This window comes from Sus scrofa, chromosome X, assembly GCF_000003025.6.
Source record: "Sus scrofa isolate TJ Tabasco breed Duroc chromosome X, Sscrofa11.1, whole genome shotgun sequence".
NCBI classification, from domain to species: Eukaryota; Metazoa; Chordata; class Mammalia; order Artiodactyla; family Suidae; genus Sus; species Sus scrofa.
This window is the reverse complement of record NC_010461.5, coordinates 30,961,311-30,986,997: the sequence shown is the minus strand read 5'-3', so window position 1 is coordinate 30,986,997 and position 25,687 is coordinate 30,961,311. Positions and strand designations below refer to the sequence as shown.

The window sequence follows — 25,687 nt, the reverse complement described above, 5'->3', positions numbered from 1 at the left end:
ACCCAAACATAATAAAAGAATTATCACTTACATACAGTACTGTGTAGAATGGGCATTCAAGAAATACTTCTTTAATGCATGGAAATAAGAATATTTTTCTAGAGTAATTGTGACTTTGGTTTTGTTCACAAATTTGAAAGTACTGCTTCCAATAAGTAGAGTCAGCTGCTGAGCATGTTGACAAGTTGAAGACATTTGTGACACATCTTCTTTGACAAAATGAATTGCTTGAAGTCATATGTGTACATAATGCGAATAATGGAGAAAATAATGTATGGATGTGAACCATCCAAGATCAAAGACATAAATAATCTTTCTAAAAATGAAAAAAAATTTGAGGGAAGCCCATTCACTTGAAAGAAGGCAACTGTTTTTCTTCTCAGCTATATTACATGAAGTATATATTAAAGCCTTCTGTATGGAAAAAGAAATGGATGTTAAGACTGCTTCTGATCTTCTGGGATTAATAGATAATAAAAAAAATTAGAAAAGAGTGAAACCCATACTAGGTCACCCATATACACGATTAGGAAGGCTGAATTTGGGAGTTCCCGTCATGGCTCATGAGCCATGAGGCTGTGTTCCATCCCTGGCCTTGCTCGGCAGGTTAAGGATCCAGCATTGCCGTGGTGTAGGTCGCAAACTCGGCTCAGATCCCGAGTTGCTGTGGCTCTGGCGTAGGCCAGTGGCTACAGCTCTGATTTGATCCCTAGCCTGGGAACCTCCATATGCTGCAGGTTCGGCCCTAAAAAGACAAAAAAAAAAAAAAAAAAAAAAAAAGGCTGAATTTGTAATTCAATCTTAAGGGAATACGATTTCCCCTCTGAAAATGACTCAGAGTAAAGGTAATTTTGTATCAAACATCTCTTTTTCCAACCCCTACTTTATCTGTTATTTGTAGCCCATAGCCAGTTACAGCCATTTCTGGAACAGCATTTGAATTTACCTCTGTTGAGATTAAGGAACCTGTCAAAAGGGAAAAGTTTGCTTTGTGATTGCGGCAACTCACCACATCAACATAAACCACACACTCCCAACACATATATGATTTAGGCTGAAACATTAGAAAAATTATTAAGCATTCTATCTTACTCTTTTCAGGCTGCAATAACAAAAATATCACAGAGTGACTGGCTTATAAATAACAGAAATTTATTTCTCACAGTTCTGAAGACTAGGATGTCAAGATCAAGGTGCTGGCAGATTCAGTCTAATGGGAGCCCACTTTCAGGTTCACAGATGGCAGTCCTCTCACTGTAGCCTCCCATACCCTAAAGGAAAAGAAGATCTCTGGGTTCTCTTTTTTTAAGGGCACTAATTTCACTTACGAGGGATCTACTCTCAAAACTTAGTTCTCAATTGCCCCACCTCCAAATACTATCACACTGGGCTTTAGGATTTAACATGTGAATCATGGATGGACATGAATATTTAGTCTATAGCAGATGCCCAGACATAGATTGTTGGCCATTAACAGCTGCTGGCTTCTCATTTCATGTTCTACCCTAGGAGACAACTGCAGTGAATGGCACTGAATATCAAAGATGGCCTCAGTCATATTCACTCAGCCTCAGTTGATGAAGTTATGTCATAAAAAAGACAATTTTCAGAAAATAAGCCCTAATTTAGCATCTTCAATTGATTATATCATAAAAACTAAATCTTCCTTAGGAACCATGAATCTAGATAAGGTGGTTCCTGGCATATTAATTTTTAAGTGTTGAAGGGAATAAGCTACAAGGAACATGGGAAGTAAAAAGTATGCTTGGGACCTTGTCATACCCAGGGAGATATTACTTATGGGTGCTATATGTGTGTCAAACATACACAGGTGATGAAGCATACACAGAGAAAATGGGTGTCACACCTAGGAAATCTGGAACCATATTATTTATCAGGAGAAAGACCAAGACAAAGAAATGATGATAATTATTATTATTATTTTTTTTTTTGCTTTTTATGGCCGCACCCGTGACATATGGAAGTTCCCAGGCTAGGGGTTGAATTGGAGCTACAGCTGCTTGCCTACACCACAGCCACAGCAATGTCAGATCTGAGCTGCATCTGCAACCTATACCACAGCTCATGGCAACGCCGGATCCTTAACCCCATGAGCAAGGCCAGGGATCAAACTGGTAACCTCATGGTTCCTAGTCAGATTTGTTTCCGCTGCGCCACAATGGGAACTCCATGACGATAAAATTTTTTAAAATGAGTTTATTAAATAAGAGAAGTAAAAGAGAAAAAAGAGAGCTGGGGAGAGAGAGAGGGTCAGACAAGAAAATAGTCTGTTCATTTGTTCTTGTAATTATTGCTCAGTGTCAAGCTCTATATTAGGTATTCAGCAAAGTAAATGGACATAAAGTTAGGGTCTCTGTCCACAAATCCTCAGATAAGTCTTCTATTTGGGATCCTACTTAGGTGATCTCTTAAATACCAGGTTCAACAATGTGTTAGGGTCAGAAGATCTATTTCTCTCAAGGCACGAAGTGCCTACAGGGCACTGTGGAAACATTTCTTCAAAGGTGACTTGACAAACAGTAGTCCCATTAGTGACACCCTTTCTAGAATCATTAGACTTTTTTTGTTGTAGTTGTAGCTTTTTATTTTTTTATACCTACCCCCTGAGGACTTATCAGGTAAGAAACTAGAGGAAAAATTTTTTCTCTAGTATATTATAGCATCTAGTTGGAATTCCACCAAGACAGTCTTGCAAAAGGAATCTCCTTGTTTGGAAAATACACATAACAAATAAAAAAAAAAAGATATACCATATTCACTCAATGTTATAATGTTCAAATCATTCCAGAAGGTCTGATCCTCCTAGGGTCCCACGGTTGGTTACTTTTAACAGTTCTAGGAAACTAAAAGGTTAGACACGAAGCAAAAAGCCAAATACTACATTTTAAAGTCTTGCCCTCTCATCCTTTTAAATTCGTTTTACTTCTTCAGAGCAAATCAGAACAGTGTTCTGCTTGAAAATAAGTTCCAGGGAGTTTCTGTTGTGGTGCAGCGGAAATGAATCTGACTAGTTAGTATCTATGAGGATGCAGATTCAATCCCTGGCCTCGCACAGTGAATTGGGGATCCGGTGTTGCTGTGAGCTGTGGTGTAGGTTGCAATCTCAGCGCGGATCTGGCAATGCTGTGTCTGTGGTGTAGGTCAGCGGCTGTGGCATAGGCTAGCAGCTATAGCTCCAATTAGACCCCTAGCCTGGGAACCTCCATATTCTGTGGATGTGGCCCTAAAAAGTAAAAAAAAAAAAAAAAAAAAAAGTTCTAATGATGAAGAGTAGTTCTTCAAAAAAAATCAGTAAATCCAGAGAATCGGTGGTATTTTCTGGGCAGTTGGCCAATCACCTTTATGTTATCTAGACTTAACATTGCATGCAGTAATAACACCAGATGGTCCATTTCCCATCCGTCCAGAGCCACTCAAATTCTTTCCAAAGAGAAACATTTGGGGATTCTCAAGCTTGATATGCCCAAAGACAAAACAGTGAAACACAAGTGAAATATAGGAAGAATGAAAAGTCCCTTTAAGGGTGTGTTTTTTTAAGTCACTGAAAATTAGTGAGAATTCACACTATGATTAAATGATTAAATTGCTAGTATTCATTTGGGTTATAAATGAATATTGACCAAGAGTCATCCTATTCACTGTATGCCCCTTAATTTAATAGTGAGTGTCCACCTCTCTCCTACCAAGAACTGAGATAGTTCAAATTGTAGGCTCAGCCACATCTAGCTTCTGATCTTGATTATATTTTGGCCAGAGCTGGTAACATATTAGCTTCATATCCAGATCTGGCAAATATTTTACCTCTTTAACCCTTTTATCTGATGTGCTAAATGTGCCCCAAGCAGCAGTCTCCCTACATTTGAGTTTCCCAGAGTTGCTTCTGCTCTGGTTACCAATTTTGTTTTCTTCCTTCTTTCCTCCCTTCCTCACTTCCTTCTCTCCCTCCTTCCCTTTCCTTTTCCCTTTCCCCTTTCCTTCCCTTCATAAGGCTAGTTTGCCTTTTTTCAGCTAAACTCTGATGGAAATTAACTCTAATCCCTCACAGATAACTGTTCAATTCTCTCCACTCCTCTTCCCAACCTGCCTATGTCAGTCATTAATGACGGGATATTGAGACACTGGAAGGGCTGCTCAGACCATTCTGGACTCCTGACAGCCAATGTCTTTGGGGTGACAGTCTATAAACCCTCCCATTTCTAAAGAAGCACTGACACAGAACAGGGTGGGTTAGGGTTAGGGTTAGCTAAATGAAAAGATAGCCCCTTTGTAGTCCCACCCTCTGACTATGAATCATGTCAGGGTAATATACAGGATAGAGGATTTTGTCCATTGCACACACAATCTTTCATTTCCCTTTTTGCTGCTCCTTTTTTCCTTGCCTGTGCTTAACTCCTTAAGGATACATCCTTGAATTTTACCCCCAGACTTCTACATTGGTCTCCTGATTTCCCAACTTTGGCTAATTTTGGGAAGCACAGCAGTTTTGACATGAAACCTGTAAGTAGTGACACCATGTGGGGCATGTAGCAAGTCCTAGCTACTTCTTCCTTTTATTCCTACCCTCAAAGGCAGCCTCTTTCACAGGGAGTCCTGGTAAGCAACCTGTAGGTAAAGAAACAATTCTGCTGGTTGGGAAAAATGACACTGATTGAAGCAAATTAAATGCAAAAACTGTAAAAAGTTAATGGTTAGACTAAACTGCCATTAATTTTTCCGAAGTATCCTAGAGTCTATGATTCTAAGTATAGAATTGTATTTTATACAGGAATCGATGAAGATGATTTCTGGTCAAGAATTGAGGATTGTACTTATAAATGTGGAATGATTTACTCAAAGGTTGTTAGGCTTAAAAGGGGGACCTCATTTCAAGGGGTTAATGAAAATAGACTTTTCAGGGTAAAAAGATAAAGAGAGATAAGGACAAATATGTTACTGACACTTAATTGTAGGCAGAAATGTTGAAGTTTACTTATAAATTTATATCCAACCCTGGCGTGCTCCTGGATTTCTATGAGTGACAATGCAAAAATCTAAAATGGCAAATGGAAAATTTTAAATTATGCTGTGGTTTAGAGAAAGTCAGAGTCAAGACTTGGACAAGGGGCTCTGCATGAAATCTAGCATTGCCACAGAAAATATGACTAGACTTGACAAGTAGCTGTTCATGTAGATGGAAAGAATTCAAATGGAAAGTTGATCTCAGGGTTTCAGAATTTAGAATGTCTGGTTGTAGGTGATCCCTTGAAAATGGAGGGGAGGAATGTATAAATAGGAGACTCTGGGTCTACTCCCCTTGAAAAATGTCTTACTAAATGCACTTTCTATATTCTTTCTGTGACAGTTATTAATTAATATTTTAAACCTGTATTCTACTAATCATTGCTTTATTTGCAAAGCTAATACTGTAGATTTCTTTATAAGAAATGTTGGATAAATGAGAGTATCAGATATGCTTCCAGAAGTAGAGAAAAGCCTCCCCTAAATGGTAAAATTTAATATAATATAATGAATGGACAATTTTCATAGGTATGGGAAAGTTCAAAGAATCATATAAGCAAATATCAAGTCCCCAAAGACTAACCTCAGTTGAGAGGCATTAGTACTCATGCCTGAAATGGCACAGAGAAAAAAAGAGTGTCGGGAGAGTCTGGTAAGACATAGTTGTGCAGATTTGGGGCTACCAGAAAGGAGACACAGCCTTAGAGGGCACAGCTGCTGCCAAAACCCTGGTCAGATAAGGAAGGATCTGGGAATGGGAAGGAAATAAATCATTTGTGCTGCTATACAGTGATTTATCATAAAAAGAAATTAATTAAACAAACCCATTTATAATAGTATAAAAAAGAATAAACTACTTAGGAATTAATTTAACTAAGGAGGTGAAAGATTTGTACACTGAAAACTATTAAGACAATAATGAAAGAAATTGAAGGAGGCACAAATAAATGGAAAAGATACTCATGATCATGGATTGGAAGATTAACATTGTTAAAATGTCCATAATATCCAAAGCTGTCTACAGATTTAATACAATCCTTATAAAAATTCCAATGGTATTTTTCACATAGAAAAAGTAATTCTAAAATTCTTATGGAACCACAAAAGATCCTGCAGAGCTAAAGCAAGCTTGAGAAAGACAAACAAAGCTAAAGGTACCATACTTGCTGATTATATATATATATATATATATATATATATACACACACACACACATATTCATACATACATATATTCATACATACATATTTATATATATGTATATATATATATAAAATATCATGTCCTCTTTATCCATTCATAATGGATGGGAGCTCAGGTTTTCCCATCTTGGAAAAATGCTGCAATGAACTTGGGAGTTTAGATATTTCTCTGAGATCTTAGTTTCATTTCCTTTGGATATACACTCAGAAGAGAGATTGCTAGATCATACAGTTCTATTTTTAATATTCTGAGGAAACTCCAAAATGTTTTCCACAGTGGCTGCCTGGTATACATTCCCATCCATAGTGCACCAGGGTTCCCTTTTTTCCACATCTTCACCAATACTTGTTAACCTACCCTTTTTTTTTTTTTTTTTTCAGTTGTGCCCTCATCATGTGGAAATTCCTGGCCCAGGAATTAAACCCACACCAGAGGAGTGACCCAAGCTGCTGCAGTGACACTGCCAGATCCCTAACCCGCTGCACTACAAGGGAACTCCTAACTTTTGTCTTTTTGTAGATGGTCATTTTAGCAAGTATAAGGTGATATCTCATTCTGGTTTTGATTTGTATTTCCATAATGATTAATGATGTTGAGCACCTTTTCATGTATGTGTTGGCCATTTGTACATCTTTTGTGGAAAAATGTCTATCCTGTTTCTCTGGTCATTTTTGATTAAATTATTATTATTTTTTTTTTTTTTTGCCAAACCTGTGCTGTGGTTGCAGCCTGCACCACAACTGCAACAACGCTGGCTCCTTAGCACCCTGCACCACATAGAAACTTCCTAGATTGTTTAATTTTTTGCTATCAAGTGGTACAATTATATGTTTTAGATATTAATCCAGTATCAGATACATAATTTGCAAATAGCTTCTCCCATCCCATAGGTTGCCTTTGGTTTTGCTGTTAGTTTTCTTTGCTGAGAAGAAGCTTTTCAGTTTGATGTAGTCCCGCTTTTTTATTTTTGCTTTTGTTGCCTTTGCTCTTGGTGTCAAATCCAAAGCAAAAATCATTGCCAAGACAAGTGTGAAAGAGCTTTTCCCCTATGTTTATATTTAGGAGTTGTATAGTTTCGAGTCCCAAGTTCAAGTTGTCAAACCATTTTGAGGTGATTTTTACATACAGTGTAAGGTGTATTGTGTCCAGCCTTGAGAGACCTTGAGGGTAGTGTGCTAAGTGAGGTAACTCAGAGAGAGAAAGATAAATACTATATGATAAAAGCACCCAACTAATAGAAATAGAGATTAGAATGGTGGTTCCCAATAGCTTAGGGGTGGGGGAAATGGACAGATGTTGGTTAAAGAATACAAACTTCCGGTTATAAGATGAATAAGTTCTGGGGATCTACTGTACAGCATGGTGATTACAGTTAATAATACTGTATTATATTCTTGAAAGTTGCTAAGAAAGTAGATTTTAAATGTTCTCACCACAAAAAACAAATGGTAATTACATGACATGATGGAGGAGTTAGCTAATGTTTTGCTGTATAATCATTTTACAATATATAATGTATCGAGTCAAACACACTGCACACTTTAAACCTACCCAGGGAGTTCCCATTGTGGCTCAGTGGATTAAGAACCTGATATAGTGTCTATAAGGATGCATGTTCAATTCCTGGCCTCTCTCGGTGGGTTAAGGATCCAGGGTTCCACAAGCAGTTGCAGCTCCAATTCGATCCCTAGCCCAGAAACTTCCATATGCCACAGGTGTGACCATAAAACAAAACAAAACTAAACAAAAAAAAACAAAAAAAAAAACCTACACGGTGTAATATATCAATCATATCTCCATAAAGCTGGCAAAACATAAATAAACTTAAATTAAAATTCAGTTCCTCACCACGCTAACCACACACAAGAAAATGCAGTCATATGACAGGATGCTCAAAATTAAACATAATGAAAGAAATACAAAATTGGAATACAAATTTATTTTTTTAGGTAGGTACAAAAAATCCATATTTAATCAGGGATGTGTAGACAGGAGATTTTTAATCCAGCAGATGGTAAATGTCGGGGCTTTCTAGTGAGAGGTATTCTTGGTGAGAAGATGCAGGTAAGTCAAAAAAAGAAAAAAAAAAAACAACAAAATGGGAGTTCCCATCATGGCACAGTGGAAAGGAATCTAACTAGGAACCATGAGTTGCAGGTTCGATCCCTGACCTTACTCAGTGGGTTAAGGATCTGGTGTGGCTGTGGCTGTGGTGTAAATCATAGATGTAGCTCGGATCTGGCTTCGCTGAGGCTGTGGTGTAGGCCAGCAGCTGTAGCTCCGATTAGACCCCTAGCCTGGGAACCTCCATATGCTGTGGGGGCGGCCCTGAGAAGAAAAAAAAAAAAATCTGACAAAACTTCCATGTGATAACAAGAGAAGACTACCCAATTTACCCTGTTGACTGATTTTCAAGCAGCTTTGGGCTACAAGCCTTAAATGGAATATTGGTTGAATCCATAAGTCACTTGTTCAAGATTCACACATACATACATACATACATAACATAAACACACACACACGTGCATTTAAGGCAGCTAAGAGTGGTTAAACAGTGTGGCTCTGAAGCCATGCACCCTGGGCCTAAACCCTGGCTATGTCTCTAACTACATGACCTTAGCCAAGTTACCTAATTGTTCAAGACTTTTGATTCTCCGTTTGTAAAATGACACACATACAGGTGGAATTGGGTAAACAGTAAACTAGTTAATACATTTAATACTTAAAACTGTTCTGGCACAAGGAAAATACTTAACCATTATTATTAGTATCATCACTAGTTCTCAAATAAAAATATCAAAATATATAAAGTATTAATATTGATTAACTATGGATACTGGAATGATGAAGTTATAGGTACATCCTTAAAATTTGCTTTATTCTTCTAGCTGATCTAAGTTCCCTAATAATATTGTTTATATAATCATGAAAAATCAATGCACTGCTTTTTAAGGTGCTAACAATTGTTAGGAGTAGCACATTAGATGGTAAGCCCAGCTTGGACTCAAAAACCATGTATCTACGATAATACCTCAAAGTATCTGAATGATCATTATAATAGTATTTAGCACTTGAATAGTTTCAACACTGTGGAATGTTTAGAAGAGCACAAAGAAAAGCATGAAAATCACAAAATCCAAGACAGGCACCATGACATTTTTATTGTAATATAATTCGAGGAGGCTCCTGTGAGCCACATGCATCTGGGTTGAGCGTGGTAGTGACTAGACAGAGGCAGTGCTACCATCTTAGAACCTTTCCAGCCCCCAAATCCCCAGAAGTCTCTCATCCAATACTATATCATCAACACCTGTGGTAACTCTTTAGACCAGAGAGGGGAATACTTTCCTGTTGCCCCTCTCTCAAACTTCTTTTTTTTTTTTTTAGAATAGTTTTCCTAATTCCTCTATGTCTCTCTCTTACTTCCTTTTTCCTCCCAATCAAGGTTAAAGGAATAATAAGTGATTATTAGGTAACTAAACCTTCCCCTCCAGGCACGATTTAAATTTGAAAAGTGTTAATATAACACAGCATCCACAGGGAGGGTGTGCATGCGTGTGTGCGTGTGTGTGCGCACGCATGCGCGTGCCCGCATGCCCTCTGTGCTAATTAATCTCACAGAATTTTTGGGAAATTTCTATTTTTTGGTTGTAGAGGCTAGAGGAAGAGTTCAGAAGGTTGATTCTGTGCAAGTACAGATTTCCCAGTACAGATAAAAAAAAATCATCCATTGTAGTGAGTTAAAATCCTACCCTTTAAGTATTAGACTTTAAAATACTTTTTAAAAATAGAGGAGGGGATAAGTTGTTGTACATAAGGTCAGAGTATATACCATATATGCTATACCATATACCATATAAGCTATACAATATACATAATTAATCTGCTAAACTTCTAATGAACCTCGGAGAGTGTCCTGCTCATTCTGAAGCCAGTCTCTCTTTACCAGCAATAAAATGAGTGTAATAAGAATTCACATTTATAACGGGGAAGAAGGGAAAATGCATTAGCACTGTGCTATTTCAAAAGTCAGAAAAGGCATTTGATCAAATGATTGATTCTCCTCTGTCATGAAAAGCTTTCTTATAAAGAAAGAAAGAATCTCACTATGTTTCTAATAGTAAAATGGCCGATTCTCATTTCCTGCCTAATGAATTATTTATATACTTCGCCGAAGGCCGTTTATACTCAATCTATACTTAGGCAATGCACCAGATGATGGCGCACTCATTTATAAGAGAGTCTTCTCCTGAATTCAATATATTGTCTTCATTTACTCCATGAAAGTGATGATTTGCTCCACCTCAGAGAGGAATAAAGATCCAGCTACAATACCTTCGCTCTTCTACCATCACAGAGCAACGGGTGCAGTGAATTTTTGTAAGGATGCCATTTTTCGATCAGTGAAAACAGGAAAAATAAATCAGGGCCAAGAAAAGAGCCATAGTAACTCCAAGGCATGGCTCAGCCTCTTATCCAGTGTATCTTCCAGTCCTGAGGCCATTTCCTGTCTCTCCCCCCACCCGATTCCTCCTCCCTGAGCAGCTCCTCCAGGCACAGGTGCTCCCTGATCTAGGGAACTTCCAGGGGAAACTGGAGGAGATGGAGGCCTTTACACTGAGGATGCTGCTTTCCTATAGTGAGAAATCTTCCAAGTGACAAACTGGTTATTACTGTTAGGCTTCCTTCTTTCCGAAGGCTTATACTGACAACATCCAGCTAGTGCACTCACAGGGTAACAGCCTTCCCCCGACAGAAAAGCGCTTCTCTTGCTCTATGTGGTGTGTAGGAGAAAAGAGGTGTCTTGAAAGCCCTAAGGCCTCCTTCAGTCCTCTGCCCTCAGTACAGGTAGACTGGGGGCTTTACAGTAACAGTAGAGGTGGCAGGCTGCTCCCCAGCCACAGGTCCAAGTACACCAAGGATAAATGCCAGTGAAATGGAGATCAGCTGCCTCTCAAAATGTTCAAAGTGCATTGTTTCTTATTACATGTTGCTGGCAGAGTTAATTTCCCCATTAACACATCATTTGGAGTGACATTTATAATGATAGTTCTGATGTTTGGGATGATCTGATTGATTTTACAGCAATATATCACTTCAATTTGTTAATTTGATATCAGCTTTGAAATATAATGCATTTATATGTGGAGTCAAGATCTGATGGTGAAACACAGAGCAACAGACAACCATATGAGTGCTTTGGTGGATTAACACATTGCGACAAGGAGTTATAGGTGTGACTCATAAAAATTTGATGTAAGTCAATACCCTTTTCTTGAATGGTAAAGTTGGCCACATTTTAATGTCGCTTGAAATGGCCACAATCTCCTAAAGTATTCATCTGAAAGTTTAGCATTTTGTTGTTTAAAAAGACATTTAAATTATTAATTCAGTGGCTTTACATCTCTAAATATTTTCTGAATTTTAGCAATTCAAGGGTCAAGATAGCTATAAAGTCTTACTTTTTATTATCAATAAATTTAAAAGTTATGAAAATGTTTTGTCAGTTCGTGGAATTTCCAAGACATCCTTAGAGGAAAATTCTTTGTCTTTTTTCTTTTCTTTTTTTTTTTTTTTTGCCACGCCCACGTGCAGAAGTTCCAGGGCCAGGAATTGAACACACGCCACAGAAGTGACAATGCCAGATCCTTAACCACTATACCACCGAGGAATTCCCTATTTTTCCTATTTTTAAATTATCATAGAGTGAAATTGACTTTTTGTTGTACAGTTCTATGAGCTTTAACATATGTTTAGACTTTCGTAACTACCATCAGAATCAGAATAGAAAACAGTCCCATCCCCATAGAAAACTTTTTGGTGCAGCCTATTTACAGTCAAATACTCTCCCACCCAAATCCCTGACAACATTGGTCTGTTCTCTATTCCTATAGCTTTGCCATTTTCTGAATGTCAGATGCCATATACACATACACACATATATATATACATACACAGTTATAAATGCTCATATATCATATATATGTATATTGTACATATAATTATATGTTGTAGGTATATATAATCATACAATACAAATTAGATTGCGATGATGGATGCACAACTATAAATATGATACAATACATAACCTTTGAGACTGTTTTGTTTGACTCAGCACTTATCCAAGTCGTTTTGTGCAGCAATAGTTCCTCCATTTTACTGCTCAGCAGTAACTTGCTGTATGGATGTACCGTACTTTGTTCATTCATCCTCCTACTGAAAGACATTTGAGGTGCTTCTAGTTTTTCTGTTGGCTTTTTTTTCTTTTTGCTATAACAAATGAAGTTACTGAAATAGACAGACTAATACAATGACCCCTCATGAACCACACCATTGTATAATTCATAGGCCTTGAGCATGGGAGAGTCTTGTGAATATGATGAGGTATCAACTCTATGATTAGGTTGTCTTATATGGCACAATTTCCTCAAAGAAAAGGAGATTATTCTTAACAGGTATCTTAGTCTGCTCAGGCTGCCATAACAGAAGACTACTTAAACAACTGCAATTGATTTTCTCACAGTTCCAGAGGCTGAAAATCCAAGATCAATGTGCTCCACTTGATCCCCTTGCTGTACAGTGGGAAAATAAAATAAAATAAAATAAAAATGTGCCCCCAGGGTTGCTTTCTACTGGGGCCTCCCTTTCTGGCTTGCAGGTGGCCCTTTCCTCTGAGCATACACTTTTCTGGCATCTCTTCCTCTTATAAGGACATAAATCATATAGGATTAAGACTCCACCCTTATGAATCATTTAGCCTTAATTATCTCCTTAAAGGCCCTATCTTCAAATACAGTCACACTGAGAGTTAGGGCTTCAACATATGAATTTCGGCATGACACAATTCTGTTCATGACTTTGGATCTGACTTAGTTGAACCCTTAAAAGGGATGTCATTCTTTCTGGTAAGAGATTACAAAAGTGGGAGGGCTTTGATACAAAGGAGCTTATCTACTGCTGGATCTGAAGACAGAGGGGACACACAGCAAGGAATATAGGCAGGCTTTAGGAATGAGAATTGCCATTTGCTGATAGTCAGCAAGGAAACAGGGACCTAGGCCTAAACAACAAAAAACTAAATTCCATCACAACCTCATAAACTTGACAACCCTAAGCTCCAGATAAGAACACAGGCTGACTGACACCTTGATTTTAGCCTGGTGTGTGTGTGTGACCCCGAGCAGAGAACCCAGCCACATTGTGCCTTGACTTCTGACCCACAGATCATGAGCTAATAAATGGATATCATTTTAAGCTGCTAAGTCTATGGTAACTTGTTATGCAGAAATTAAAAGCTGATAAAAAATCAGGAAATGATTTTTATGTCTATGCTTTTGTCAATAAGAAGACACTGCCTTGATTACTGTGGCTTTATAATAGATCATAAAACCAAGTTTTTTTGAGTTCTTTAGCTTTTTCTTCCTTTTTAGAACTGCTTTGGCTATTCTAGCAATTTTGCCTTTTTGTATAAATTTCAAAATCAGCTTGTATCAGCTTGTAGATAACTTTTTATAAAAGAAGCTTATTGAGAAATCCATTGAAATTGCATTAAATCTTTAGATCACATTAGGAAGAATTGACATTTTAACTGTATGGAGTCTTCCAATTCATGAACACAGCCTACCTCTTTAATTATTTCTATCTTTGGTTTCTTTCATCAGTGTTTTGCAGCTTTACTACACAGATCCTGCAAATATTTTGTTAGATTTATACCCAAGAATTTCATCTTTTGGTGCTGTTTTAAAAAGTATAGATTTTTTAATTTAAAATTCAAATTACTTACTGCTGGCATACAGGAAAGCAATTGACTCCTGTATCCTTAATTTGTTTCTGAGATCTTGCTAAATTTACTTATAGTTCCAGATGTTGTTTTAAGATCCTTTCATGTTTTCTATATAGACAATTATGTCATATGCAAATAAAAATATTTTTCTATCTAAACTGTATATTTTTATTTTTTTCTTGCCTTATTGAATGAGCTATGATCTAGAGAACAATGCTGAACAGTAGGGACAAAGAATCTGTCTGGTTTCTAATTTTTATTTTTTATACATGGATTCCAAATTAAACCAGAAACAGTCTTCAGTAATGCATTCTTCCCCACAGAACAGTAAATATTATTTATCCCTTTTTCATGTATGGAGTGTCCATGTATGACTTGGTCTGTTTCTGTGTTCTCTATTCTATTTAGTCTATTTTCTATCCAAGCACCACTTTCACACATTCCCGATTATCACAGTTTTATAAGAAGCCTCAATGTCTAATCAGGAAATTTATTCAGCTTATTCTTCTCTAGCAGAATCTTTATTCCCCTTACCACTTTTCTCCTCCATATAAATTTTAGAATAAACTTTGCATCATTTCATATTTCACAAAAGTACTTTCAGGATTTTGACTGAGATTCCACTGATTCTATAAAACAATTTGGGTAGAATTAATATATTGACAATATTGAGTTTTTTAATTCATGAAAATGTGTACCTCTCCATTTACGGGTTTTCTTAAATTACTTACATTAAGGCTTTACTGTGGAGGTGAGGACCAGCCATATGATATTGAATAGCTCTGTAGAGCATCCTCGTCTCAAATGGAAATATTTCAAAGTGTCACTCTCCAGCTGATTAAAAAATCTCTGTTCTATTCCTAGACTGTTAACAAGATTTTTTTTCCCTTTTTTTATTGTGGAGTTTCTGTTGCAGCTCAAGGGAAACAAACCCAACTAGTATCCATGAGGATGCAGGTCCAATCCCTGGCCCTGCTCAGTGGGTTAATCATCCAGTGTTGTTGTGAGCTGTGGTATAGGTTGCAGACTTGGCTCAGATCTGGCATTGATGTGGCTGTGGTGTAGGCTGGAAGCTGGAGCTCTGATTTGACCCCAAGCCTGGGAATTTCCATATGATGTGGGTGCCCTAAAAAGAAAAAAATATACTGTAGAACAAACACTCCCTCAACAAAAATGTGAGTGTTTATATTTTTTCTTTTTGTCCTGCATATGTGTTAAATTTTATACAGTGCTTTCTTTCATTAAAAAGATTATATGTTCTCTGAAAACTACAAGATACTTATTAAAGAAATCAAAGATGACACAGATGGAAAGATATACCACGCTCTTGGATTGGAAGGATCAATATTGCCAAAACGATTTCACCACCCACGGCAATCTACAGATTCAATGCAATCCCTATCAAAATATTGGCATTTTCCCCAGAACTAGAAGAAAAAAAATTAAAATTTATATAGAAACATAAAAGACCCTGAATAGCCAAAGCAATCTTGAAAAAGAAAAACAGAACTGAAAGAATTAGGCTCCCTGACTTCAGACTATACTGCAATGCTATAGAAATAAAGAATGTATGGTACTGACATAGAAAAACAAATATAGATCAGTAGAATAGGATAGAAAGCCCCAGAAATAAACCCACACATCTATGGTTAACTAATCAAAGCAAAGGAGGTAAGAACATACAATGGATAAAAGACAGTCCCTTCAATAAATGCTGCTGGGAAAACTGGACAGCTACATGTAAAGGAATGAAAATAGAATACTCTCTAACACCAAACACAAAAATAAACTAAAAATGGATTAAAGACCTAAATGTCAGCCCAGATACTATAAAATTCCTAGAGGAAAATATAGGCAGAACACTCCCTGACATAAATCACTGTAATATCTTTTTTGATCCATCTCCTAATGAAAATAAAAACAAAAATAAACAAATGGTACACAATTAAACTTAAAAGCTTCCGCATAGGAAACAAACAAACAAAAAACCCACAAAAAGACAACCCACAGAATGGGAGAAAATCTTTGCAAATGAAGCCACTTACAGGAGATTAATCTCCAAAATATACAAACAAGTCATAGAGCTTTACACAAAAAAGCCAATCAAAAAACAGGCAAGATATCTAAGTAGACATTTCTCTAAAGAAGACACACAGATGGCCAAAAACTACATGAAAAGATGCTCAATGTCACTAATTATTAGAAAAATACAAATCAAATCTACAATGAGTGATCACCTCACACCAGTCAGAATGGCCATTACTAAAAAGTCTACAAACAATAAATGCTGGAGAGGATGTAGAGAAAAGGGGACCCTCCTACACTCTTGGTGGGAATGTGAGTTGGTGCAACCACTATGGAGAAGAGTATGGAAGTTCCCCAAAAAACTAAATATAGAACTACCATATGATCCAGCAATCCCACTCCTGGGCATCTATCTGGAGAAAACCATAATTCAAAAAGATACATATACCCCAATGTTCACTGCAGCACTATGTACAATAGCCAAGATATGGAAACCTAAATGTCCAGTGACTAGGGAATGGATAAAGATGTGCTGCATATATATAATGGAATATCACTCAGCCGTAAAAAAGAATGCAATCATGCCATTTGCAGAACATGGATGAACCTAGTGATTATCATACTAAGTGAACTAAGTCAGACAAAGACAAGTATCATGATATCACTTATATGTGTAATCTAATAAAAATGATACAAAAGAACTTATTTATAAAATGGAAACAAACTCACAAATTTCAAAATCAAACTCATGGTTACCAAAGCAGAAAGCGTGGTGGGGGAGAGATAAACTGGGAGGATGGGATTAACCCATATATAGTACTATATAAAAATATAACAAGGCCTACTATATAACACAGGGTAGTCTACTCAATGTTCTGTAATAACTTACATGGGAAAAAGAATGGATATATGTATATGTATAACTGATTCACTTTGCTATAAACTTGAAGGTAATACAACATTGAAAATTAACCATACCCCAATAAAAATTTTCAAATGATTGTATGAATTTTCCATCTTGCAATACTGAAATAATTTACATTAACTGATTTTCAGTGGTAAATTAACTTGCTCCAAGTGTATTAATCTTAAATACTGAAGATTCCATTTATATTGTGTCTAGGATCTTTGCATCTATGTACATGATAAGATTACCCTATATGTTGGCCTTCTTGTACTTTTCTCCTCAGGTGTCTGTATCAAGGGTCTGGCAACATGAAACTGAGTTGAGAAGTCTTACCCTGTCCTTTGGAAAGGTGTGAGATTACAGTCATTTGCTCTTGAATATTTGAGAGCACTTCAGATGAAGCCATCTTTTGCTCATCACCCAGGCAGCAGCATCACTGGAAGTTCCTCAAGGTAGGTACAGTGTAGGTAGCTTTAACCTTAGTTTTCACTTACCCCGCCCTTGTGGTAGCAGATTGATGAGGGGAAGATTCCTAATAGCCTCCAGCTTTGGACAGGCCTGCACTTTGTCCTCTGTATCCCCAACTAAGATTTTGAAGATTTTAAGTCAAATTTACTGGTACTGAAATACATTTAGAGCAAAACTGGCTTGTATGCTCAGACTAATTATCTGGTTACAGCCATCACTTAAATTTGGGCTGATCTTTCGTTCCTGTTTTATCAGCTTGGCAGTATTTTCAAGAAGGTACTTTTTATATTTCATCTGATAGTTTTGGGCAAAAAGCTCAGTCCAAACACCTGACCTGTTCTGGTACCATGTTAGATGTTAGATTTACACATAGATTTCTATGAACTTTGGTCAGATTTTCTTATCTAGAAAAAGAATTCATTTTGGACCAAGAATTTCAATTCACTTCAGCCAGGCCCTCTTTTATGCCAGCCATACTATTGGGAGAAATACAGTACATTTATGAATAGGACCTTTAGAAAATTTCATTCCAACAAATGTAACAAACATCAAGGTCCAGCAAGAACTTCAATTTTTGTATATTACTTTTTAAAAGACTTTTTTTAGAGCAGTTTTAGGTTTACAATAAAATTGAGAGGAATATATTATATATTGTACAAAATATCCTTGCCAGCATTTGCTGTGGTCAGTGTTCTGGATTTCAGCCATTCTAACAAGCATATAGTAGTATATCACTATTGTTTTAATTTGCATTTTCCTGATGACATATGATATGGAACATCTTTTCATATGCTTATGTGCCACCTGTATATCTTTTATGAGGTATCTGTTAAGATCTTTGGCTCATTTTTTAACCAGGTTGTTTTCTTATTGTTGAGTTGTAAGAATTCTTGAGTTGTAAATTTGGATAACAATCTTTTAAATTTTATTTCTATTAAAGTATAGTTGATTTACAATGTTGTATCGATTTCTGCTGTACAACATAGTGACCAGTCATGCATATATATATATATATATATATACACACTCATATACACACATATATATACACATTCTTTTTTCATACTATCTTCCATTTTTTTTTGTCTTTTGTCCTTTTTTTAGGGCTGCACCCACGGCATATGGAGGTCCCCAAACTAGGGGTCTAATCGGAGCTATAGCTCCCAGCCTACACCAGAGCCACAGCGATGTCAGATTCAAGCCATCTCTGTGACCTACACCACAGCTCATGGCAACACCGGATCCTTAACCCACTGAGAGAGGCCAGGGATGGAACCCGCAACCTTATGGTTCCTAGTCGGATTTGTTTCCACTGCACCATGACAGGAACTCCATATCTTCCATTATTTTCTATCACAAAAGATTGCATATATTCCCTGTGCTATAAGCACTACTACAATGAGGTAGTGCTGTACCTCATTGCTTAACTATTTGACTGGTGCATATGCAGGTAGGAAGCCTAAAAGAGTCAAGTCTTGGTTGATAAAGCAGGTTTGAGAATCATCATGTTCATTCAAGTATTATAAGTGCTGGCAGGGAGCCAGGTGGGCAGCTTACAAATCCTGTTGATAGCAGTAAGTGGTGGAAGTTTGGGGTGTGGTTTTAATTGTGCATGTGTAACAGGTAGAGGGAGAAGAGGACCAATATCCAAAGGGTTGTGGATCAACATTTAAAGCAATAATTATCACACTTGAATCACCTGGGGAACTTATTAAAGGGCTGATGTCAGAGTTCCTGCTGTGGCTCAGTGGGTTATGAACCCAACATAGTGCCCGTGTGGATAACAGTGTCTTTAATCAGATGGATATTTTGCATATGTTTTCTCCCAGTCTACGGCTTCTCTTCTAATTCTTTTGATATCATCTTTCACTATTGCATTCTTCATAAATGATTTGCTATAGGTAACACCATTGTTACCTGCTGCTCTTGAGTGCAAGATTCAGGCTAAGATCCAAATTTCTGATTCAGAGTGATTAGCCTAAATTGTGCTGTCACCACAGAAATGTATGATAGATTATAATCATGGAGAATGCAGGCAAATATGAGGAGAATATTGCCAGCAACACCACGCAGAACTGTCAGGACTGTGATAGTGTTTAGCCTAGTTTGAATCCTGGGTAATGAATATTTAGGAGTGTGAATGTTTCAGGGTGAGCTTCCTGGAGCAATGAACTCTGAACACTGGTTTGCAGGAAGAAAGAAAGGTGGATGACTCTAATGTACTTTTCAAGCCCCAAAACTGCAAGGGAAATCCATACAGGTGGGATTTGGGAAAACCAAAAGACACTCTTTGTAAAAACATTCCTGCTATTTAAAACATAAGCATGTGTGGAACTGAGCTGAGTCCCTACAGGTTGGTGAATTCCTACTGACAACTGGGAGAAGGCAAATTCCTTTAAAGTTTCTCAAATTTTGTATCTTCAAATAGGCCCAATTTTATACTTTCCTACTGCTAAAATAAACTAGTCTCTATTGACCTGCAATCATCAGTCTTTTCTAAGTTTTCATTTCCTCACAGCTCATGATTGAGCACATGCAAGTAATATAAATATTAGCCTATAAAGATCTATCAACATATCATTTATTTTTGGCAGCTGTTTATATGAAAGAATTTCAAAAACTGATTAAGAATTAGTTACATATTCTTATGGGGTATTTTTCTGGCTTTGAGCAAATAAAAGCCTATATCTGTAAAGTTTAAAAGGATTTTTCTTGTCTGTCAACTTTATATTCAACAAGGATTGGAAGCACAAACACACATATCCTTTTTATCAAGCTAGCTAATGTGAATACTTAAGTAGTTTTGAATGGAAACTCATTTCGAACATCTTTCTGGCATTTAAGAAAATAATCATCTAAAATCTGCAGTCTACTAACCAGAAACATAGGTGAGGTAAGCCTAACTGACATGTGCAAACTGCATACAAAGAAAGTTATTTCTTTTCTGAAAGGAGATGTGTTCCTCAAAGCAGCTTCTGGCTTCAGCCCTTACTGGGCGAGGGTAAAGTGATCTAAGAACAGGTGGAGGTCCAAGTACTGGAGACCTAAGAACAATGTAATTAGGAAGAAGTGAGGAAACACTTCTTTACTTAGCTCTCCTTAAATGAGCCCATTTTTCACATCAGCAAATAAATAAATGCAAAGACTGATTAAAGCCTACTTCCTGAGTTTTTACTCTGTAGTAGGCAAATTATCTATGTTAGTTCTAAGCATTACCATAGCCAGCAAAAGTAAGGACTATTATTACTCCCGTTTTACAGATAAACAGTCATCGATAGATTCTTCAAGGTAATGTAACCAGTAACAGTAAAACTAGAACCTGAAGTCATTTTCTCTTTTTTTTTTTTTTTTTTTTTTTTTTGTCTTTTTGCTATTTCTTGGGCCGCTCCCGCGGCATATGGAGGTTCCCAGGCTAGGGGTTGAATTGGAGCTGTAGCCACTGGCCTATGCCAGAGCCACAGCAACGCGGGATCCGAGCCGCGTCTGCAACCTACACCACAGCTCACGGCATCGCTAGATCGTTAACCCACTGAGCAAGGGCAGGGACCGAACCCGCAACCTCATGGTTCCTAGTCGGATTCATTAACCACTGCGCCACGACGGGAACTCCTGAAGTCATTTCTTACTGACTCCAGATCTTGAATCATTTCCTCTGCACTCTTATCTTAAAGTTTAATGTTTTGATCAAAGAAAATGTGCACAGCTTCACTTGACAAATATTTCAAACTGCATATGAGAGCCACACAACTCACCCTGCTTCGTATGGTTTTACATGAACTGTATTTCTGACGTTTCAAATGCTTTCAGTGTTGAAAGTACTTTCTGAAATTAAGTGCAGTTTAATCTTTTTCACATTAAATATTGAAAGACTTAGGTCCCACGTGATGTACCTTTCTCTGAATTCTTTCCTTCTTGCTCTCTTCTGAATAGCCAGTGAGAAACAAATGTCTAAAAATGCCCAAGTTGGGAAGAAATAAAATTTTTGACAGAAACTTCTTCTCACTGTAGTCATTTTATCAAAAGGTATAAATAACACGTATTTGATCTTTATTCCACAGAAGGAAATGAGAAAAGTATTCAGGAAGAAAAGAGCATGGAGTGAGGCAAAAGAGCAAGAGTGAGGCAAAAGACATCAGGACAAAATATAATGACTTCCCTCTGGACCCCAAGGGTCACACATGGATGAGAGAATTTTGGCATTCCTGGGGCTATGAGTTTACTGCTTATTTGGAAAATATTTCGAACATAATTTTTACCAACAAGGAGAGATTTCTGAACTAGCAATTGTAACCAGATATGATTAAACAAGAAAATAGACTTGAATTAAGCATAATGTATGTAAACATTTACATTATCTGTAAGGACCCAAATAATGAATATTTCTCTTATTTTTTAAAAATTGTTTTCTCTAGAAGCTCTGATCTTGTACACAAAGTACTTTTTGGGGGACTAAACAATTTTTTTTCATATCCTGTGTATGTCAGGCTACCCAAGACGGCTGTCCTCTTGCTCTCTATATATCCCCTGCTCCACCAGGCCTTGCTTCACCTATACTCTACTCACGTGACTGACCCCTCCTAATCACAGTGCCTGTTCCCTGAATACCTACCACTTGCCACTGGTCCTAGTTTAGTGATTATTCTAATCTTTATTTAGTTCAGAATGGCTCCTGTTTGGAGTTTAACAAAGTAAGTAGCCTGAGGGGTTACAAGGGTCCTGGCCCCTCTGCTGGTTTCCCTGGTAACTGATGGGCCAATTTGAGGTCAACTGCCCCTATAACTGGTAGTCTCCTAGTTCCCCCAGGAGCCAAGACTGCTGCTGAGTCCTGCCTGCAGTTCAGAGTTTCGTGTTGCTCCAGGACCTTTTCTCCCACCTATTAAACTGTTGATGTCCCTGTTGCTGATTCCAGGCTCTTTCCTGGGTCTTGAGGCTGAGCAAGGGCATGCGGGGTACAGCCCAACATCCTGATTCTATCTTCCCATAGCTATGTGATACAGAATAAGACGCTTAATTCTCCAAGCCTCAGTTTCTTCATTTGAAAACTGAATTCACAGGGTTATCATGAGGCTTACATGGCTCGTATTTATGGAAAAGACATACTAAAATGTCTATGATCGGATTACAGTTATTCAGTGGCACATCTCTCGATACAGAAATAGATTTCTCAGAAATTAATTTATATTAAACCATTTATTTAGTCTTCATGAGGTTGCAGGAAAGATTCAGGATCTCATGACAGACCTTGAACCAGCCAGGCCTATCCAGCTAAGCCACTCTCAAATTCCTGGCCCACAGACACTTGGAAATAATAAATGTTTCTTGCTTTAAGTCACTCAATTTTGGGGTAATTTTTTCATACAGCAATATATAACTAATACAAATCTCTTAAGGGACATATGTCATGTTTTGGAATGTAACTGACTATAATTTGTGTTTTTTATTTTTAGTTTTTATTTTTTGCCTTTTTAGGGCCACACCTGCAGCATATGGAGGTTCCAGGCTAGGGGTCAAATCCAAGCTACAGCTGCTGGCCTATACCACAGCCACAGCAATGCAGGATCTGAGCTGCATCTGTGACCAATACCACAGCTCACAGCAATGCCGGGTCCTTAACCCACTGAGCGAGGAGGCCAGGGATTGAACCCACATCCTCATGGATCCTAGTCGGATCTGTTAACTGCTGAGCCATGAGGGGAACTCCTAATTTGTGTTTATGTTAAAGTTATCAGTGAAAGAAAGGCCTAGATAATTAGTGAGGTGATGGAGGTATGAGGAATGGGATGATAATTCAAGACTATAAATGTGACTGTCTTCAAGGATATAGATTAACCACTCTTGCTATTGTTTGTATGTTTTCATTGCATTTCAAAATAAGGTTGTTCTTTTCAGTAAAACAAGTATCTTTTAACCAATGATACAGTTTGCTACAAGAATGATTTTTTTTCTAACCACATCCATGGCACATGGAAGTTCCTGGACTAGGGATCAAACCTGAGCCACAGCCATGACCTGCGCCACAGTTGCAGCAATGCCGGATCCTTAACCCACTATACCACAAGGGAACTTCCTCATGAATGATATTTTTGATGGTCAAAGAGAAGTGTACAAGCCCAGTAGTCAAAGAGCTAGGAACACACCTATAGTTAAATTAAGTTAGATTTATTTAGTGGACTGCAGCAAATAAGGACATATCCCACAGGGAACCTTGGGGCACTTCATAATGACATTTTTTTTTTCTTTTTAGGGCCTTACCTGTGGCATAAAGAAGTTCCTGGGCTAGCTGCCAGCTTACACCACAGCCATAGTGACGTGAGATCTGAGCTTCATCTGAGACCTACACCAGAGCTCACAGCAACATTGGATCCTTAACCCAATGAGTGAGGCCAGGGATTGAACCTGCAACCTCATGGACACTAGTTGGGTTCTTAAGCCACTAGGCCACAACGGGAACTCCCGTAATGGCAATTTAAGAGGGGCTGTTTACAGGTCTGGACTTGTATTGTGCTTGATATGCCCTAGAAAGACTGTGGACTTCTGTCTTAGATAGGATCTTGTCAAGAAAAAAGGAGAGGTTTAGCATTTAGATTCTCAGTAATCTTTGTTCATGTGGTAGTAGATTAACACTAGCCTGGGGAATGTCATTGATAAGAAAGCAAAAATCACTTAGAAAGAGGAGTCATTGGTCCTATTTTCAGCTGTGGTGGGTCCATATGTATAAACACTCTTATCCATGTCACACTGGAAATATTCTTCTACCGGCAGTGCTGATTTTTCACTTTCTCAAAAGGATATTGTGACACAACCATCAAGTGAGGAATTTTAAGAGCCAGCTAGCCAGCACATGTCCACTGGGTTGGTGCATACTTTTACCTGACTTCTGAGCAGTAGACAAATAATCGAAATGGTAAAGCAGGACAAGACCTTAGAAACTACTATTTATGGAGGGGGAGACCAGAGCTTAGAAGTGGTGATTAGCTTAGAAACTTTCAGGTGGCTTGTGCCAGAAGATTAAAACTTAAATGTCTCATAGAAAACAAACTTATGGTTACCCAAGGGGAAAAGAGGGGGATAAATAATTTAGTAGAGTTTGGGATTAGCAGATATACACCACTATATATAAAACAAAGAAACAAGAAGGACCTACTGTATAGTACAGGGAACTATAGTCACTATTTTATAATAACCTATAAGGGAAAAGAATCTGCAAAAGAATAGATATCTATATATAAGTACAACTGAATCGCTTTGCTATACAGCTGAAATACTACACTGCAAATGAATTGTACTTCAATAAAAAATAAGTTTATACTTTCACAACAATAACAAATGCATAAAATCACTAATCAATACTACACAATCAGGAGTTCCCATCGTGGCTCAGTGGTTAACGAACCAGACTAGGAAACATGAGGTTTCCGGTTTGATCCCTAGCCTCACTCAGTGGGTTAAGGATCCGGCATTGCCGTGAGCTATGGTGTAGGTCGCAGACTCAGCTCGGATCCTGCGTTGCTGTGGCTGTGGTGTAGGCCGGCGGCTACAGCTCCGATTAGACCCCTAGCCTGGGAACCTCCATATACCACGGGTGTGGCCCTAGAAAAAAGACAAAAAAAAAATACACAATCAATAATCAGTGTACTTTCTTGGCCTTAGTCCCAAGTACAAAAGCAAAAAAACAAGTGGGAAATAAATGTAATCACTGAAAAAAAATAACCTACATCTCTAATAATTAGGCCAGGATTGTTTATATGATATCAGTCTACCCTCATACTCACAGTATCTGAAGCATCAGGGTCAAATGTGAAGTGCTTGTAAGTGATCTGTCGCCGATCAAACACACAAGTGATGCTCTATAACAATTTTCACACTGTAAAAATTTCAAACATACTATCAAAATCAAATTCTCTCTTGAATTTTCAATTCCCTCATTCCAACCATCATATAATTTTATTATGAGCTCATCACATATGAATATAAATGTGCATTTGATTGTTATGTAAATAGAATAATATAGTAGTACATATTGTTTTACAATATTCTTCCCATCTAATTGAAAATCTATCTTGGAGACTGTTCCATATCAGTATCCATAAAGTCTAGAAACACAGAGAGCATTATTTTATTATTTTATAGGGTGAAGACATCTTGCATTTTATTCTATACATCTTGTACAACTCTAGAATTTATGTACACTCTATAAATAGACCTTTTATATTAAAAAATAAAATAGCTAACCACTTAATTAAAACACTCACAAGTACTTACATTCAAAAATTATCTTGAAT

General features: G+C 37.5%; 1 pseudogene; it reads right to left on the bottom strand.

Annotated features, from left to right (window-relative positions):
* Positions 1,139–25,687, bottom strand: part of LOC100521878 — a 37,719-nt pseudogene continuing 13,170 nt past the window's right edge.